This window comes from Scyliorhinus canicula, chromosome 14 (assembly GCF_902713615.1).
Source record: "Scyliorhinus canicula chromosome 14, sScyCan1.1, whole genome shotgun sequence".
Lineage (NCBI taxonomy): Eukaryota > Metazoa > Chordata > Chondrichthyes > Carcharhiniformes > Scyliorhinidae > Scyliorhinus > Scyliorhinus canicula.
Window position 1 is genome coordinate 47,299,808 of NC_052159.1, and position 6,627 is coordinate 47,306,434.

Below are 6,627 nucleotides of genomic sequence, written 5' to 3' on the forward strand. Positions count from 1 at the left end.
CATTGTTAATATTTCCTTAATAATGAATTTCTGCACGTTCCCAAGGGGGCGGCATGGTGGCACAGTGTTTAGCCTCTCAGCTCCAGTGACCTGGGTTCAATTCCAGCCTCGGGTGACTGTCTGTGTGGAGTCTGCACGTTCTCCCTGTTTCTGCGTGGGTTTCCTCCGTGTGCTCCAGTTTCCTCCCACAGTCCAAAGATGTGCAGGCTAGGTGGAATGGCCCCTTAGTGTTGTTGTTCGTTATGCTTTCCCTTAATTTGCTCTGTTTTAATTACCTTTGCTCAAGAGTCACCAGGTATCTTTCTAATACCACCACAGGGTTCAAAGCCGAATACTGATCAATGACTCAATACAACAGTTAGTAATTTGAAATCAAAACACATTTATTTACACACACAGTCAATTATTACTCATGCATAAACTCTATTCGCTAAACTACAACTACTACTAAAGCCTATACTTAGCTTTGAGTGGCCCACTCAGTCAGAGGAACAATGGCCATTGTCCGGTTCTGATACTGCTGGGTTCAAACTGGGATAGGATAGTAGCTAGGAGCGTCTATCTCATAGCGTGCGTTGACCTTAGACTTACTTGGTTGGTGCTTGGCGGGCCTCTCGTCGCTGAGAGCCAAATGCCAAGGTGAAGGTGAAGCAATCTTCCAAGAGCCTCCAAAAGCTTCCAAGAGAGCAAACTGAACTTGGGGACTCTATTTTATAGTCCCCAGGGGTTTTGCGCCCTTCTGGGCGGACCCCGGACTTGGTCCCAATTAATTGGACCATGTCCCAATCGTTCGTATTGATTTACTCTAACACCGGAGTTGTTCCCTGATCGTTGGGCGGGCCCTATGTGGCCATTGGCCAGCCTTTGTTTTAGCTCCCACTGGCACCGGGGAGTCTGTCCTGGTCACGATTGTTTCAATGTTTCTTTTTGTCCCTGGAGATAGATCATTAATATGCTAATGGCTATTGGTTTCAGTTCTGTCTGGGTTCTGCAAATCTTAATACACAGGAAACCTGGCACCTGTTTGTTTCCTCTAGTGTTGTCCATTTTCCCCTGCACTCTTTGCGAGTGTCCATTTTGGAATCGGGACGTGGCCACCCCAGGTGGCTACAGTGTCCAAAAGGCTAGCTGGGGTTAGTGGGTTACGCAGTGGCAGCCTGGGCTTAACTAAGGTACTTTTTCCAAAGGCCGGTGCAGACTTGATGGGCCGAATGGCCTCCTTCTGCACTGTAAATTCTATGATTCTATGACTGATGTCAAGCTAGCTTGCCTGCAGTTCTCTGTTTTTCCTTGCCTTACTTTTTTGGTAGCTTTACATTTGCCAACTACCTAGCTGCTGAGTCCATTTTGGAATCTGGGGAGCTTCTCTGCAGCCACCTCTTTTAGTGCTCTAGGATATAAGCCATTATATCCTTGGGGTTTGCCTGCTTTTGGTCCTTTACGTCTTTCTATAACCTTTTCTCAACTGACCTTATTTACTTTTAAGTTCCTCACTCAAGTTAGCTCCTCCATTATTCTCTATTTCTGGGGTGTGATTTGTGTCTTCCACTGTGAAGGCAAACACAAAGCAAGGGGAATTTCTGGTCATTCTCGGCAGTGGGATCTTCCCATTGACAGCGGCGGGACAGGAAGATCCCACCTCTCAGCAATGGCAGAAACACACTGCAGGGGCACGTGGAAAATCCCCCCCCCCCCAAAAATATTTGTTCAATATACCTGCCATTTCCTCATTCCATGAAGTAATTTCTCCTCTCTTTGCCTCTGAGGGACCAATGTTTACTTCAGCTACTCTCCTTTTAATATACTTACAAACACTCTTACAATGCCCTTTTATTTTTCTGGTTAGTTAACTCCTATATTTTCTTTTCCTTTTTGTCATCTCATTGATTGCCCTTTGCTGCTTTCTAAATTTCTAGGGGGTTGTTGGGTTACGGATATAGGGTGGATACGTGGGTTTGAGTAGGGTGATTATTGCTCGGCACAACATCGAGGGCCGAAGGGCCTGTTCTGTGCTGTACTGTTCTATGTTCTATGTTCTATGTTCTATATTTTAGAAGTCAGCACACGGAGAGAAAAATAAACCTAAATGGAGTTGAGAAAAGGGAGGATCTTATTGTGCCTACATACAGGCCATTAAAGTGACAGCACAAGTGGATAAGACCATTAAAAAACAACAAAATCCGAGAAACATTGAATACAAAAGGAAAGAGGTACCATGAAAATTTATAAGATCTTTATTAATTTACACTTCGAGTATTCAGACATCTAAAACCGTAATCTCAGGATTACTCCCAGTTCCATGTACCAGTGAGTATAGAAATATTCTTTCCTAACTTCCTGAAATCTGTGTGCCAAGCAGCATGAGAAGAATATAATAGACAGAGCGAAGCAATTCTACAACCAACGAGTCAAATCTAAGTTCTGCAGGCCTGCCACACCCAGCCGTGAATGGTGGTGGACAATGAAACAATTCACAGGAGCAGAAGGCTCCACAAATATCCTCATCCTCAATTATGGAGGAGCCCAGCACATGAGTACAAAAGATAAGGCTGAAGCATTCCCAACAATCTTCAGCCAGAAGTGCCAAATGGTGATCCATTTGTGGCCTCCTCTGGACGTCCTCAGCATCACAGGTGGCAGACTTCATCCAATTCGATTCACTCCACAGATATTAAGGAACAGTTTAAGGCACTGGACACTGCAAATGCTACGGCCCCTGACAATATTCCAGCAATAGTACTGAAGACTTGTGCTCCAGAACTTGCCACGGTCCTAGCCAAGCTGTTCCAGTGCAGCTACAACACTAACATCTACCTAGCAATGTGGAAAATTGTCCAGGACATACCCAACCCGGTCAATTATCTCCCCATCAGTCTACTCTCAACCTTCATTAAAGTGATGAAATGTGTTATGAATGGTGCTATGAAGCAGCACTTACTTAACAGCTCACTTATGGGCAGTTTGGATTTTGCCAGGATCACTCAATTGCTGACCTCATTCCAGCCTTGGTTCAAGCATGAATAAAAGAGCTGAGCTCCAGAGGTGAGGTGAGAGTGACAGCCCTTGACATCAAAATAGCATTTGATAGGGCACAGCATCAAGGAGCCCGAGTTAAACTGGAGTCAATGAGAAGCAGGTGGGGGGGGGGGGGGGGGGGGGGAGAACTCTTTACTGGCTGGAGTCATACCTCACAATGGAAATGGTTCTGGTGATTGGAGATCAATCATCTCTGTTTCAGGACAACAGTGTAGGAGTTTCTCAGGATAGTGTCTTAGGCACAAACATCTTCAGCTGCTTTATCAATGGCCTTCTTTCCATTATAAGGTCAGACGTGAGGATGGTTGTTGATGGCAACACAATGTTCAGCATCATTCGCGACTCCTCAGATACTGAAGGAGCCCAGCTCCGAATGCAAGAAGACCTCGACAATATCCAGGCTTGGGCTGACAAGTGACAAGTAACATTCACGCCACACAAGTGACAAGCAATGACCATCTCCAACAAAAGAGAATCTAACCATCATTCCTTGACATTCAATGACATTACCGATGGACTGTTGCAATTCAAGAACAGTAAGAAGTCTTACAACACCAGGTTAAAGTCCAACAGGTTTGTTTCAAACACGAGCTTTCGGAGCACGGCTCCTTCTTCAGGTGAATCTTCTTCCTGGAGATCCTCTCCACTTTGAGCCGGCAGTTTGCGGTGTCAATGGTAGCCATGATGTGGAGATGCCGGCGTTGGACTGGGGTGAGCACAGTAAGAAGTCTTACAACACCAGGTTAAAGTCCAACAGGTTTGTTTCAAACACGAGCTTTCGGAGCACGGCTCCTTCTTCAGGTGAATGCTGATCTCCAATGCTGATCTTCATTCACCTGAAGAAGGAGCCGTGCTCCGAAAGCTCGTGTTTGAAACAAACCTGTTGGACTTTAACCTGGTGTTGTAAGACTTCTTACTGTGCTCACCCCAGTCCAACGCCGGCATCTCCACATCATGGCAATTCAAGAAGGCAGCTAATCACGAGCCTTCTCAAGGGAAATGTGTGCAATAAATGCTGGCCTAGCCAGCGACACCCATATCCTGTAAACAAATTTAAAAAACATTTCTAAGTGCAAAACAAATAGGGTAGTAATAGTTGGATTCTTCAACTACCATTTAAAAAAATATATTTTATTCCAAACACAATCAATAACATACACATACAACAACCCAATGTAAATAGGATTAAAATTGATCAATTTTCTGCCCTTTTCTCCCCTAAATTATCCCACCTCCCCCCTTTTGTGAGCGCCACAAAGAACCCAGCACAGATCTGTAGAGTCAAACAGAAAGTAACTTTATTTAGAATAATACGTACAAAGAACCAGCAGTTCACTGCTGTCTCCCTCTCTCGCTGGAACCACACTGGCCAGCTCTATTTATACAGCTGAAGTGCTTATGATTGCAATGACCCCCACCCCCTACTCCGCATTGGGAGAGCTCATATTCCTCAAGGATAATAGGGTAACCAATTGTCACCAGCCAATAGGATCCGGCAGGTTATAACCCTCCCCCCCCTTCCACTCACTGGCGACAAAGTTAATCAAACAAGGATAGAAAAAGTCTCCACTGAACATAAATCCTCTCTTCCGACCCCAAAAGACACATTTAATATTTCCCTGACTTAAAAACTCATATAAATCCCCCAACCATGCTGAGACACCGGCGCTATCGCCCTCCAACTCAGTAAGATTCGCTGCTGGGCAATTAGGTTGGTGAAGGTCATGACACTGCCCTGCCCCCCCCCCCCCCCCCCCCCTCCAGCAGCCCCGGCAAATCCAAAACCTCAAAAATCCGCACCAAAGGACATGCCGATATCCTCATCGTCGCCAAAGGACGTGCCGATATCCTCATCGTCGCCAAAGGACGTGCCGATATCCTCATCCCCACCAAAGGACAAGCTGATATCCTCATCCCCACCAAAGGACATGCCGATATCCACATCGCCACCAAAGGACATGCCAATATCCTCATTCCCACCAAAGAACATGCCGATATCCTCATTGCCACCAAAGGGCATGCCAATATCCTCATTCCCACCAAAGAACATGCCGATATCCTCATTGCAACCAAAGGGCATGCCGATCTCCTCATCGTCACCAAAGGACATGCCGATATCCGCATCGCCAGCAAAGGACATGCCAATATCCTCATTCACACCAAAGAACATGCCGATATCCTCATTGTCACCAAAGGACATGCCAATATCCTCATTCCCACCAAAGAACATGCCGATATCCTCATTGCCAACAAAGGACATGCCGATATCCTCATTGTCACCAAAGGGCATGCCAATATCCTCATTCCCACCAAAGAACATGCCGATATCCTCATTGCCAACAAAGGACATGCCGATATCCTCATTGTCACCAAAGGGCATGCCGATATCCTCATTGCCACCAAAGGGCATGCCGATATCCTCATCGCCACAAAAGGACATGCCGATATCCTCATTGCCACAAAAGGGCATGCCGATATCCTCATCCCCACCAAAGAGCATGCCGATATCCTCATTCCCACCAAAGGGCATGCCGATATCCTCATTCCCACCAAAGGACATGCCGATATCCTCATCCCCACCAAAGGATATGCCGATGTCCTCATTCCCACCAAAGGGCATGCGATATCCTCATCGCCACATAAGGACATGCCGATATCCTCATCCCCACCAAAGTGCATGCCGATACTCTCATCCCCACTAAAGGGCATGCCGATATCCTCATCCCCACCAAAGGACATGCCGATATCCTCATCCCCACCAAAGGACATGCCGATATCCTTATTGCCCAAAAGGACATGGGATATCCTCATCCCCACCAAAGGGCATGCCAATATCCTCAACGCCACCAAAGGGCATGCCGATATCCTCATCGCCACCAAAGGGCATGCCAATATCCTCAACGCCACCAAAGGGCATGCCAATATCCTCATCCCCACCAAAGGGCATGCCAATATCCTCAACGCCACCAAAGGGCATGCCGATATCCTCATCGCCACCAAAGGGCATGCCGATATCCTCATTCCCACCAAAGGACATGCCGATATCCTCATCGCCACCAAAGGGCATGCCGATATCCTCATCCCTACCAAAGGGCATGCCAATATCCTCATCCCCACCAAAGGACATGCCGATAACCTCATCCCCACCAAAGTGCATGCCGATATTCTCATCCCCACCAAAGGGCATGCCGATATCCTCATTGCCACAAAAGGACATGCCGATATCCTCATTGCCACAAAAGGGCATGCCGATATCCTCATCCCCACCAAAGGACATGCCGATATCGTCATCCCCACCAAAGGACATGCCAATATCCTCACCCGCACAAAAGGACATGCCGATATCCTCATCGCCACCAAAGGACATGCCGATATCCTCATCCCCACCAAAGGGCATGCCGATATCCTCATCGCCACCAAAGGGCATGCCGATATCCTCATCCCCAACAAAGGGCATGCCGATATCCTCATCCCCACCAAAGAGCATGCCGATATACTCATCCCCACCAAAGGACATGCCGATATCCTGATCGCCATCAAGGGCATGTCGATGTGAATTGCGCTTTCACGTATCTGATCGTCAGTCCAGAA